Source organism: Pleurodeles waltl, chromosome 3_1 (assembly GCF_031143425.1).
Source record: "Pleurodeles waltl isolate 20211129_DDA chromosome 3_1, aPleWal1.hap1.20221129, whole genome shotgun sequence".
Lineage (NCBI taxonomy): Eukaryota > Metazoa > Chordata > Amphibia > Caudata > Salamandridae > Pleurodeles > Pleurodeles waltl.
In genome coordinates this window covers 1,901,434,885-1,901,448,524 of record NC_090440.1, presented here as the reverse complement: position 1 = coordinate 1,901,448,524, position 13,640 = coordinate 1,901,434,885, and the positions used below count along the sequence as shown (strand labels likewise).

General features: G+C 42.1%; 1 protein-coding gene across 2 annotated transcripts in view; it reads left to right on the top strand.

Moving 5' to 3' along the window:
• The window catches only part of KIAA2012 (KIAA2012 ortholog), a 324,198-nt gene that overhangs the window by 12,425 nt on the left and 298,133 nt on the right, over nucleotides 1-13,640 (top strand). The gene's annotated exons all lie outside the window — the stretch shown is intronic.

Sequence of the window (13,640 nt, the reverse complement as noted above, 5' to 3'; positions counted from 1 at the left end):
CATATTTGTCTTTTGCTCCCAGTAAATGCTTGAGGCAGAAAAATAAGCGCTGGCCCTCAAAAATAAGTGCTGGTGCTCAGCACCGGAAACAACAAGCACAAATTAAGCACTGCAGGTAACTCTTTCTCACAAGGCAGCAATAATCAGTCATCGGATTGGTTAGCAAGCACCATTAATACTCTCAGACATAAGGATCATTTATTCTACCCTCTTTAGCCAAAGCTTAAGTTTAACATCTTTGAATATTTTGGGGTTAATGTGGCTCTTTCTAAAGAAAGATCTTTTAGATGATCTGATTGCACCAATTACCAGCTTACAGGGAACTACTAATGATCGAACAGGCTAGTCAAGATCTGAATCACACTCTTTCTCTATGCCCTGTCCTGCTGGCCAATAAAAAGAAACTACGACAACAATTTTTATTCAATATAATATTAAATCTGTGGGCACATTTGTTATTAATGTTTACAGCAGCTTCGGACATTTGCTATTGTATTTTTTGATGCATTAGCATTGTTTTACCTCCCGCTGTATGGTACTGAATTGCTGTATGAATTTGTATTAAAACATGAACTTGAATAATAACTTGAACTTCCTTTATCATCTTACCTTTGTCATCATTTCCTTTTATCTTTTATCTTTATTCTTTTCATCTTTCCTTCCTTCTTTCTTCCTATCTTTTTTCCCATCTTCTTTATTTCCTTCATCCTTCCTTGCTTCCTGTTTTTTTCTGTCATGCTTCCATTGTTTATTTCTATCATCCTTTTATCTTTACCCATCCCTTATTTTCTTTTATACTTTTCTGTCTTTATTTTACCCCTTTTTTGATATTTTCTTTTTAACTCCTAAACCATTTAATCTTTCTTGTCTTTCATTTACTGCTTTCTTTCATCTCTACTCATTTCATTCGTTTTTCTCTTGAATCATTTCATCCTTTCTTCTACCCTTTCTTTTATTAACATTTCTTTCTGCTGTTTCATCTTGTCTCCCGGTTATGCTTTCATCCTACTATGTCACCATTTCTTTCTTAATCTCCTACTCTCTTACTCCATATGTCTCTTGCGCTGTTTTCTTTCTCACTATCTGTGATTATCTGTGGTTTCTGTGGTATTTGACATCCCCCATGATGCAACGTCCTAGTGCTCTTCTCTTGCAGTGTTATTAATGGTTTTCTGTTTGGAGACATACGTCTCTGCTAAAAGGTTTAATGTGACAAGAAACCGCAACATCTGGACTAGCGGGCCCAGTAGTAGGCCGCCGCATCTTCTGGAGCTGGAAATTGGTGACTATTTTTCGTGTGGTTTGCATGCTTTCTTTGTCTGACGGAAGTTTCCACTGCTGCTTTCCTTCTGTATCTGTTCTGTGTGTGGTCAAAGCTATCACTTTCAGTAATGTTTGAGGTACTTCGCCTGTTACCAGTGAACTGTGGGATCTGGAAGTCCTTACCACAGTTTCGTTATGATGGTTGTAGATATAGGAGGAAACCCAGTTTAGTGCCCTTTCATTAAGTTCTTGGTGCGATAAGAAGATAGTGATCTAGGATTGATGGCCAGCAGTCTCTATATTGTCTGACAGATGAAGCAGGAGTCAGTACCAGGGCTGGCAGGCAGATGTCCTCTTGTATGATGAGGGAGGGTGCCATCTGTGTCTTGAATGCTTGCTGTTTCAGTGCTGTAGCATGATCTGAAACCAGATCACCAGTCTTGTAAGATGGTGTTAATTTGATCTTTTGGTTGAATACTAAGTGCTTAATTATTTGTTTAAGACTGAGGTGTGTGGTGCTTGATAGCTGGCAGGGTTTTCCAAGGTAAGATTTGCTTTTGTCAATACCAGAGGAATCATTCTAATGTTTCTTGCATAAGGAAAGATGCCCTTGCGCAAGAGATGCAGTGACGATGTTCGGTGATGTAAGTGCTTCTCTGGAGAGAGGTTTAATAATGATGGATGGGAGAGTGTTAGTCTGTGGTGTAACGTTATTATTGAACCCAAAACTGAACACAAAGGGCACCCTTTCAGCACTTGACCCTGCGGGCAGAGAGGTTGAGTGGTCCAAGGCTTACTCAGGGAGTTTATGTGGGGTTAGAGAGTTAGAAATCAATAGACCATCCAATGGTAATCAGCAAATCAATGCCCTGAAGGTGCTTTTACCTCAAGAAGAAACAATAATTTACTTTTGAATACAAAAGAATACTGTAAATAAGATTCAGAGGGCACACTAAGGGGGTCATTCTGACTCCTGCCGGCCGCGGTAACCGCAGGGCCGGCGGGAGCCGCCAGAATACCGCTGCGCGGTCATAAGACCGCCACGGGTATTCTGGGTTTCCCGCTGGGCTGGCGGGCGACGGCCAGAAGGCCGCCCGCCAGCCCAGCGGGAAACACCCTTCCACAAGGATGCCGGCTCCGAATGGAGCCGGCGGAGTGGAAGGGGTGCGACGGGTGCAGTAGCACCCGTCGCGATTTTCAGTGTCTGCATGGCAGACACTGAAAATCTTTGTGGGGCCCTGTTACGGGGGCCCCCAGGGGCCCCACGACACCCCATACCGCCATCCTGTTCCTGGCGGCCAAAACCACCAGGAACAGGATGGCGGTATGGGGGTCGGAATCCCCATGGCGGCGCAGCAAGCTGCGCCGCCATGGAGGATTCCCCAGGGAAGCGGAAAACCGGCGGTACACTAACGGCGGAAACACTAACGGAAAGAATATTCAAACATAAAATATATCACTGTACTTACTGAAAACTGATTAAAGTGAGTTTCGAAATAACACACCACTGAAACTGCTAGGTGGGGCTTAGAACAACTCACAAAGTCTTCGAGAAATTCAAGGGCTCCAGGTGTCGTGAAAGAAGAGGCCACACAACCGCACATTGTCCGCGACGATCCTAATGCCAGCACATTGGTGGGCCTCAGAGATGGTGTAAATGGAGCAGGTCTAAGCGGACAGCAGATGATGCTGGAGAGAACCCCACTTTTAATGTCAGTAAGTTCCACAAATGGTTATAATGCTGTTTTCTTCTTGAAACTACCATTTCCACTCGATATTGCCTAGACGCAGACTGTTGGCATGAGATGGACTGCCTGGATAGAAACCTTTGATGATTTCATTGATGAGCTGGAAGAAGCAGATGAAAAAAAGATTATCAAATATCTTAAGAAGCTTGCAGTTGAAGGAGTGAAAGAAGTATTAAAGAAAATACCACATGCTGAGCAAGCCTCATACTGTCAAATCAAAGAAGTACAAAATATCATGTTCAATCCAATGCCGAATTTTGATTACGAAAGATATATTTTCAAGAGCTAGTGAAATGATCAACACATTTGTTAAAAGACTTGATAAGCTCATTAAAGATTGTAAGTTCAATTAATTCAATGATGAAGAAGCCAATCACTTCAGAATTATAGATGGTTGTTTGTTAGGTTGAATGCTGAGAGAAACACTTAGGAGCTCAATATGAGTTTGATTGATGGTTTACACTGTCTGCCGAACTTCCGACTGGGAGGTTGCTGCCATAGAGGCTATCTCCCCACCAGCTGCATTAAGCATTCCCTGCTAGGTCAGCCGGCGGAAACCTGCAAAGCAGACAGTGAACATTGTGAGGGTGCTGGCCAAGGGGTCCCCTGCACTGCCCATGCCAAGTGTATTGGCAGGGCAGGGGGATGCACCCATTCTCTGGCAGAATTTTCATGGCGGTGGTACTGCCATAAAAACGTTGGTGGAGAAGTGGGTCATAATCCCCAGGGCAGCGCTGCCCTGGCGGATTAGAATCACCACCACCTCCAGATCGCTGGGATCTCAGATCCTGGCAGAGCTGGTGGCTCCCTGCGGTCCGACCACCAGAGATGTGATGAGGACTGCCATCCACAAGTCTGGTGGTCTAGTGACCTCCAGATTCATAATGAGGCCTTGTGTCTGGGGCAGGTGATTGTGGCTGCCAGAGCTGAGGAATGTGCCAATTGACAAGCTGCTGACATGGAGGCCAAAGGTGGGCAAAGTGAGTCAGTCATGAACATGAAAAGTAAACAGAAACACAAGACTGAAGAACACAAACTGATGTATACAAAGAAAAAGAAACTGTGCTTCAGATGTGGGCTTTCGTTTCCACATGAAGGTAAATGTCCCTCCAATGGGCAAGTATGCAAGGGCTGGGGGAAAGAGAACCATTTTGTAACAGTTTGCAAGGCAAAGGAAAAACCAAGGGGCATATTTAAAAGCCCCTAGCACCACCTTGTGCCACATTATCGTCATTTTTTTACGCTAATGTGGCCCAACAAGGCCAAAATCCTTGTGCCATACTTACAAAGTGGCGCAATGCACGCAGTGCGCCACTTTGTAACCCTTTGCTCTACATTATGCCAGCACCAGGTGAAATGTATGCAAAGGGGGCGTTCCCCTGTTAGGACGGCCTAAAAAATGGCGCAAGGAAATAATTTTCTACTGTACTTTTAACGCCTGTTCAGAGCAGGCATTAAAAGGGGGCTTCCATTATTTATAATGGGCCCCTATGTACTCTGCAGGAGTAGCGCCAATATTTTGCAGCGCCACTTTCCATAAATCTGCTCATAAGTGTGTCACAGAGAGAAAACTCAATGGACACCTGAACATTCCAGAAGCGACGTTCTACAAACACCCACAAGGCCAAGCAGCAACATCAGTTGAGGCATGTCTACACTAAATGAAGTTGATCGTCTAAATCTTCGTCTAAGAGTTCTTCAGTGTCATTGTCAAGCGACCGACAAGAAGGTGGATGTGCAATGTTCACCTCAGAGAAACATGTGGATGTCGGACTGGCTGCATACAAGGAAGAAGACAAGTCAAAGAGAAGTTGACAAGTGAAATCACAAAAGTCATTCAGACATTGTCCTAAAATTACACTAAAGATGAACGGTTGCTCCATACCTTTTATTATCGACCTTTTATTATAGACAGTGGTGGGTCGATAAACATTATGCCTGAGGAGAAGTACCATGCACTGTCTCTAATGACCCATCTCACACCGTCAAAGACTAAAGTGTATACATGAGTTTCATCAACGCCATTCAAGTTTCAGTCGTAGCAGCCATGAATCACAAAAATATAAAAGTACAAGCACCCATTCACGTTCTTCAAGGTAATGCGTCAAGTGCCTATTTACTCAGTTTCAGAACTGCTTCTGAAATGGGACTGATCTGTGGGAACTATAACATGAAGGCTCATCACAAAATAGTGAGTCTGTTTCCATTGTTGTTTCATGGATTAGGGAAACTTAAGACCATGAAAGTGCAACTGCATATTAAAGAGGACGTTTGTCCTGTTGCTCAAAGGCATCGTAGAATTGCATTTCATTTACAAGAAGCTGTTGAAAAGGAACGTGATGCCTTACTAAAGCATGGTATCATTTAGCGATCTACCGGTCTGACACAATGGGTTTCACCCATAGTGGTAGTACCCAAAAAGGACAGTTAGAGAGCTGTATACATGTGTGTTGGTATGCGTTGAAGCTAACAAGGCAATGGAAAGAGAACGACTTCCAGGTTCACACATCAAAGTCATGATCACACAGCTAAATGGTGCCAAAGACTTCTCTTGTCTTGATCTGAACAAAGGGTATCATCAATTGGAACTTGAAGAAAATTGCTTGTATATTACTACCGCTGTTCAAATATAAAAGATTACCGTTCGGTGTGTCATCCACTGCAGGAACTTTTCAACACAGTGGAAGCCCAAATGCTCAAAGGCATATTGTGACATATGCTTGCAGATGTTTGTCACAGACTGAAAGTGCCTATTAAAAACCCGAAAAAGAACGTTTAGCAGCGGTGTGGGCTTGTGAGCATTGCCATGTATTTTTATTTGGAAAGCATTTCACTCTTGTCACAGATCATCAAGCATTGTTTACTGTTTTTGGCAATCCTAAAGCCAAGATGCCTCCTTGTACTGAACGCTGGGGTTTGCAATTGCAGGAATATGATTTTATGGCAAGGCACAGAGGCCAATATTATGCATATCCTCTTTATTGCCACACATACAGCAGCAGCAGTAGGATCATTAATTTAGAATTCGAACATTAGAACATTTTAAAACACTATAAATGTCCCCCACAAGCAGCCATCTTCCTTCTTTGTTGCTGCTCACGCATCAGATAAGTACCCTTGATATTTGGATTTAGTGAGAGTAAATATAGCTCTTAGTTATTAATTTTCAATATTTTAGGATACTTTTAATTAGGAATAAATGATGGATAGTTTGAGATAATTTGGTTTCTTTATGAAACAAGTTTGCTTATTTGCCTAATATTTTAGTCCATATGCGTATTTGTACAGTTAGTTTAAGAAGACATTGTATGTTTTGACAAACGGTTTAAAATTTGTGGCTTAAGTGGTTTATTAATGCAGAAATGCACAGCAAAGCGAATGGTGTCAGTGGCAAGCATTAAGAATATGATTCAAAGGGGTTGCGTGCCGGCATTTTACCAAAGCGGAACTTGTACTCAGATTGATCACAAATTAACGAGGATTAGTTGGGCGCATGTAGGCATTCTTGTATTGCTTACAGCATCTGATCACACAAGTGTTATTCTGTGTGATCCATATTGTGCGTGCACCGGCATTCGATGAAGCTGGCCATGCGTTTATCTCACTGTTGAAGGGTAACTTGGGTAGTTTGTGCTCAATTTTTAAACGCGGCCCGTGTTTGGAGTTCGGCACACACTACTTACACTGTGGAATTTCAAAGCGGTTGTAAGTGTGAACAGTAATTGAGGAGCACAATCAATTTCAGTGTAAAAATATATTAGTTGAGTATCGGGAAAAAAAATGTCACTACTTTAAATAAATATATGATTTATGGTGACCTTAGAAGTTGCACGAGAGACAGTCACCTCAGGTGAAAGGAGATTGGCTTGCCATATCAAGATAGAATTTGGTGGCAGCCATCTTAAAATGGTCATAGGAGAGATTTTCAGTTTTTTCCTGTCAGATCACTATGAGGCATTTAACTGAAGAGGTGTGTTTTGGGTATTGATGAGATGTGTTTTGGGTATTGTAGGATTGTGAGCTGCTGTTGGGTATAAAGATATAACATTTGTTAAAATGGAAACAAGATCAACTGAAGATAGTAGTTTAGATGATAAAGTGCAGGCTTGTGTTGATAAGGCTTTTTCTGCTTTGTAAGGTCAGATTGATAAAAGTTTGGATGAATGTCTACAGAGATTATTACCGAAGTTACAACCTAAAGAACTTCGTTTGGATGAGGGAGAATTTTGGTCAATGGAAGAGGTAGAAGTTGAAGCTTCATGTTGAATTACCACTCGTAAAAAATCACAAAAAAAAAACAGAGATGGTAAAGAGGTGTCGCTAAAACAAAAAATACAGGAGGGTCCTCTGGCTAAGAGGAAGAGAGCAATTCATAAGGAGTTGGATGAGTTAGTGGCTATAAAGTCCAAGAAAGGAAATCACAAAGCTGTGTCTTGTGATGAATCCTCTAAAAGTGGGGATGTAGAGATCAGTTGCTCCTCAGATATGTGATTTGGATGTGGAGGAGATTGAGGATAAAAAGAATAAGAAAAAGCAATGGAAAAAAGGAGAAGGTTTGTTTGATCCTTTGAGGGAAAATATGTTTTATCCCCCTATTATACAACATCTTTCTCCCCAGTGGACTCCTGATGACCATGTGGCAAAGTATGTGCAGTTTTGGTTGAGGCATGAAATGCTTAAAGAGGTTTGGATCAGAATGAGGTCTGAATGTACTAGACCTTTACTAGAGAATAAAATTGCCTATACTCCTGAGTTGGATGCTAAAATATTGGCATTTTAAAATACATCTGGGAGAGATCCACTGGGAGGCTTGGGTAAACGGTTGAAAGGATGCCAAGATTGGCTTTTGGATGTTTTTGGACCTTACAAAGTGTTTGACTTGTGAGGAAGGTTATGCCAATGGGACAAAACTAAATGTGGAAGAGCTTAGGCAATGGATGCAAAGAGTAGTTGCTTGCTAGGAAATACAAATGCTGCACTTAGTGTAGAAGGGAGGAAAAGTAACCTCATGAAAATAAACCCTACATTAGCTGAACTAGCTAGTAAGGAGGCTGCTTCTGAGGCAAAAGAATTTTGCTTGGCGAAGAATTGGTGAAGGATATGGCTAAGTATGTTGGTGCTTTCAATTCAATTCAAAAGGTCCAGCGTGACATGAGGAAGGTTTTTGACAGGGCCGGCAGAGCGCGGGGTTGGCTTCCCAGTCGTGGAGATGGTATCACAAGAACATCTTTCTCACAAGTATTCAGACCCTACATCGGATATTATAACCAGGGATTTTTTTCCACAAAGACAAAGAAGAGGAGGGAGCTTGATTAGAGTTGGCAGAAGGACGAGAAGAAAGCAAGGTACGTTTGCAACAAGTAGGACCTTTATCTATCCCTATAAAGCTGGGTGGTAGACTCACCCACTATGTAGATCGTTTGAAAGAGATATCCTCAGACCAGTGAGTTATACAAACAGTGCAAGGTTATCAAATAGAGTTTTTAGAGATGCTGTTTCAGCACAGAGAACATAGAAGGTTAGTTTTTTCAAAGGTATGGACAGATTTGGTAACTCAAGAGGTGAAAGAACTTTTGGAGAAAGGTGCGATAGGGAGATGCGCAGGGATTTGTAAGCAATATTTTTTTTTAGAAAAGAAAGGGAAAGGTATGAAACCGGAGGGAAATCTGAGAAAACTGACCGATTGGGTTCAGTACAATCATTTTAAAATCATTTGTTAAGAGTTCTAAGGAAAGAGGATTGGTTGACGCATGTGAATCTGAAAGATGCATATTTGACGGTTACCGTATGTCAGGAGCACAGGGATTATCTGAGGTTTTGGTGGCAAGGGACAATGTGGAGATTTACTTGTCTCCCTTTCAGTTTGACATCAGCACCTTGATGCTTCACCAAAGTGATGAGACCAGTAATGGGATGGTTGGGTTCAAGAGGTGTGCGCCTGATTGTGTACCTAGACCACGTTTGATTTATTGCAGGATCAAGGGTAATTGCCTTGGAACAGACAGAGTTAACTGTCCAGATTTCGAAGGATCTGGGTTTTGTGTTGAACACAATTAAATCATGTCTAACTCCATTCTAGGAGATGGAGATTTTAAGTTTTCAGATAAAGACATTGGAATGTGTGTTGAGGTTGCTTATGAAGAAAGTGAAGAAGATACACAGGGAGTTATGGAGAGTTATGGAGAGCAAGGTTATATCTTTGAGGCGGTTAGCAAGACTGTTCGGCCTGTTCTCCGCTTCAATAGAGGCAATTTTCTTTTTGGGACCCTTCATTATCATGCTTGTAGAGGTTGAAAACATATCTTCGGATTATTTTGAAATACTGCCAGAAGAATCAGCTAAACGAGGAGGCATTTTAGAATTTGAAATGATGGAAGGAGAATCTGGAAGTGTGGAATGGGAGAGCGATATTTGGAGAGACTCCAGATCTAGTAATAGAGTTGAATGCCAGTCTTCTAGGATGGGGAGTGAGATGTGGTACATTGACAACTGGGGGGAAATGCTCCCTTCAGGAGAGGAAAATGTGCATCAATTATCCAGAGATGTTAGAAGGTTCATTTGCTGTGAGGAGTTTTGCAAAGGATGGTGTAAAATGTTGTGTTATACTAAAATGGACAATGTGTCTGCTGTGAGATATGTGAATCGATTGGGAGGCCCACGATCAAAGGCATCAGTAGACTTAGCAAAGAAGTTTTGGCATTTCTGCCTAGATTAGAATATCATGCTACAGGCACAATATATTCCAAGGCTCAGCAATTCAGTGGCAGATTGGAACTCGAGTAATCTTTGGTATTCGTGTGACTTGATGTTGCACTGGGAAGTGTTCAAAGCTTTGGAGGGGAAATAGGGTCCGTTGCACATGGATCTCTTTGCAAACAGGTTAAATGCACAGTTACCAATATTTTGCAGTTGGAAACCGGACCCAGAGGCGAGTGCAGTAGTTGCATTCCTGCAGAGTAGAGGCAGAGGCACTTCTATGCGTTTCCCCTGTTCTCAATGATACAATGAGTACTGATGAAAGCGAGAAAAGAGCAGACAAATCTGTGGTTAATACCCTGTTTTGGGCCTCTCTACTATGGGTCCAGATGTGAAGAACTTGTTGATGGATGATCTGATACTTTTGACAGGTTGTGAGAGGGTGTTGATGAATCAGGAAGGAGAGTGTCACAGTCTGACACAGAATGGACAAATGCAATTGATGTCATGGATGATTTCAGGAGAATCTGGCAAATGTCTGGGTTATTGTTGGAAGCTGCGAAAGTCAGCAAATGTTCTTGGGCTCCAGGAACAACAAAGCCTTATAAGTTGGTATGGAAGAGATAAGTATGTTGGTGTTCTGAGAGAGGTTTGGATCCCATTTCAGCTTGGTGAATTTGGTTAATTTTATGACAGAATTATTTTTGGTTGAAAAATCTTACAGTTCAGGAAATCTATGTAGGTCAGCTATTTTGGCTGGTCATGTTTTGGTGAATGGGTTGCCTGTAGGCCAGTTCGATGTGGTGAAAAGATTGTTAAGGAGCATGTGAATGAGTGTTCCTCCATGTCAAAGATATACGTCGTTATGGGATTGAGATGAGGTTTTTAAGGTGTTGAATACCTGGAGTGATAATGAATTTTTAACATTAAAGGAATTAACACTGAAATTGACTATGCTTCTTTGTTTCATGTCTTTCAGATGAGTGTCTGATATAAGGGCATATGCAGTGACTTCTAGGAGTTATATCTCTGAAGGAGTTTGTTTTAATATTAAAAAGAAAACAAAATGTGTGTCAAGATCAATATTTTATCCATGTTTGGATACAAATAGGAAATTGTGTGTAGTGAGATGTTTGAAGGAGTATGAGAAAAGAATGGAGAGTTTGAGAAATGCTACAAACTCAATTATTCATTTCTTTTAGATACCCACATAAGTCTGTGTCATGTCCAACATTGGCAAGATGGATCCAGATGGTCATGGAAAAAAGTGGTATAGATGTATCTAAATTTGGAGCTCACTCAGTTAGAGGGGCTATGGCTTCAGAAGCAGTTGTTGGAGGTGGTAGCCTGTCTAATAGTCTTGCATCTTCTGATTGGTCTACAGATTCAGTATTTAAATAAGTGTGTTTTAAACCAATTGAAAGTGCATCTCTGAAAGTTGTGGTAAGTCTTTAAACATGCATTATATTGGCCTTCGTGCCTTGCAATAAAATTCAGATTTTCTACAGCAGGGGTGGGACGAAAATCATAATTTTATTAAAGACACAGAAGCTGATATGATCCCTCTAAAAAAAAAAAACCCTCCCTTTATAATTCTTTTTTGTGTTTACAGAACTGTTTAAGAAGATAAATTAGTTCCAGGAATATTGGGGAGAAGAAGATAAGGAGAAGTTCCTTTTATTTCAGTTATGGTTCAGATAAGAGAATTCAACTGTTCGCAGTAAAAAAGAAGAGAAGATGGCTGCTTGTGGGGGACATATATAGTGTTTTAGAATGTTCTAATATTCTAATTCTAAAGTCAAAAATTCTACTGTTGCTGCTGTGTGTGTGGCAATAAAGAGGATATGCATATATTAGCCTCCGTGTCTTTAAAGAAATCATGATTTTTTCCCACCCCTGCTATGAAAAATCTGAATTACACTATTGTGCACCAACCAGAGAAAGATCAAAACCCTGCTTTGGAAGATTGCTGCACATTGGTAGCAATCTGATCTTAGTAAGAGAAAGAGGGAGAAAAGAGAGAAGAAATGGAGAGTGATGCCACTTTCCTGCTCTGGCCATGGGCTATGTCTACGGTGTTGAAGAGCTTGGTTTCCTTTTCTTTATGGCTGGACAACAGAGATTGAACTCTACAAGAAATATGTTTTTGGTATATTGTACGGAAGACATGGTGATGAGGTTAGACTTTTCTTCAATGTTACCTCCACTGGTTGACGGAGGTCTGTAGATCCGGTGGAATGTGGCTAACTGTGAGGCAGAAGGTGCGAAGCGGCATGGAAAGAGTTCCATAGTTCTGAGCTGGGAAGATTGTTTAAAGTGCAGGGCCAGGAGGGCTAAATGATAATCCCCATTCAAAGTAGTCTTCTACTGCGAGCTGTGTATTGTATCATTTAGCCTGTAGGGGCAAAGATGTCAATCAAGGATGTGGGGGTGAGCCATGTTTCTTTGATGAAGTTGAGTTTCTGTGTAGAGATGATGTTTACAATGTCTACTGCATGAATACTGCAGAGAATGCACTGGTTAGCATTAAGGGCAATGTCTGTTAGTTGAGTGGTTATAGAGAAGGGTAGCTTGTCAAAGCAAAAAAAACAAAAGCCTGTATACACATAGGAGATCATTTTAGACCTCAGTGCGGCCCCACCAGCCTCCCAGCTCCTCAAGCAGAGACTACCCTTCCCCACCCACCTTTGAGATCCCTTACTGCCTGGCAAACATCTTACTGCCTACAATGTAACCACAAACACAACAGATACTTTGCAGGCAGAGAAGTTTGTTGAATAGTCACTATGGCCAACATTACGAGGCTGGCGGTCATCAAACCACCAGCCTCGCTGTGGCGGTCTTACCTCCACGGAGCTGGGGCTAAAGACCGCTGCATTACAATTTGTGGGGTTTGGCAGCAGCCAAACCTCCACAACGCCGTCTGTCCTGCTGGTGCGGTCACATCGACGCGGCTGGTGGTGAGCACCTCCAGCCCAGCTGCAGACATTAGCCTGCTGGCAGTATTACAAGGCTGCAGATCGCCAGGCTTTCCGTGGCGGTCACCCCACCATGAAAACCCTGGCGGAAACGCACCCGGTGACAGGAATCCCCATTCCTGTTATACGCACCCCCACAAGTCCACATGCATGCACACATGCACCCATGGATGTCCACACTCTTACAAAAACGCACCCCACTCACCCACGCAGTCGCTACATACACTCCTATTCACTTGGAGACACACACTCAAACATGCATGCAAACACAAACATGAACACCACCATTCATGCGCTCATATGCGCACAAACATTCACATTCAATCGCATACATGCACGCATTCACAACCCCCCTCTGCATACTCGCACTCGTACTATATGCAGCACTGGCGGTCTGCTGGCTGCAGCAGCTTCGGCGATGTTTGAAAAAGACCGCCAAAATCGTAATGAGGGAGTATGTGTTTTTGGCCCCTGCTGGACAAACCTTTTTGTTTTTCCAAACCAAACTCCCAATCTGGGAGCTCGTTTTAAAAAAACAATAAGCAAGTGACCCTTATGAGCAAAGAGTTTTCTCTGCCCAGATCCACCATGTGTTGCTGTTAACATTTTAGTCAGCAAAGTCAGGTGAGACTTTCTCTCCGATCAGAAACTCTCCTGTACTCCCACCTCTAAATGGGGGTGGGAAAACCGTACATTTGGCAGAGGGTGCATCTCACATTTTGGGGGGATATCCTCCAACCCCCATACTCAAAATGAACCCCCAATTGACTTAGAACAAAGAGTAGGAAAATGCCCCTCTACAGAAATTCGACCTGAACCTATACTTACCATGAAGAATTGACTGAATTACATGCAGATTTACACGTGGCTTAAAGGCTGGCAGTCTCTATTTTTTAGTCCTTGTTTGTGTAAATGATGCTTTTGAAGTCTATGTAATCACTTTGCACCAGAGAGC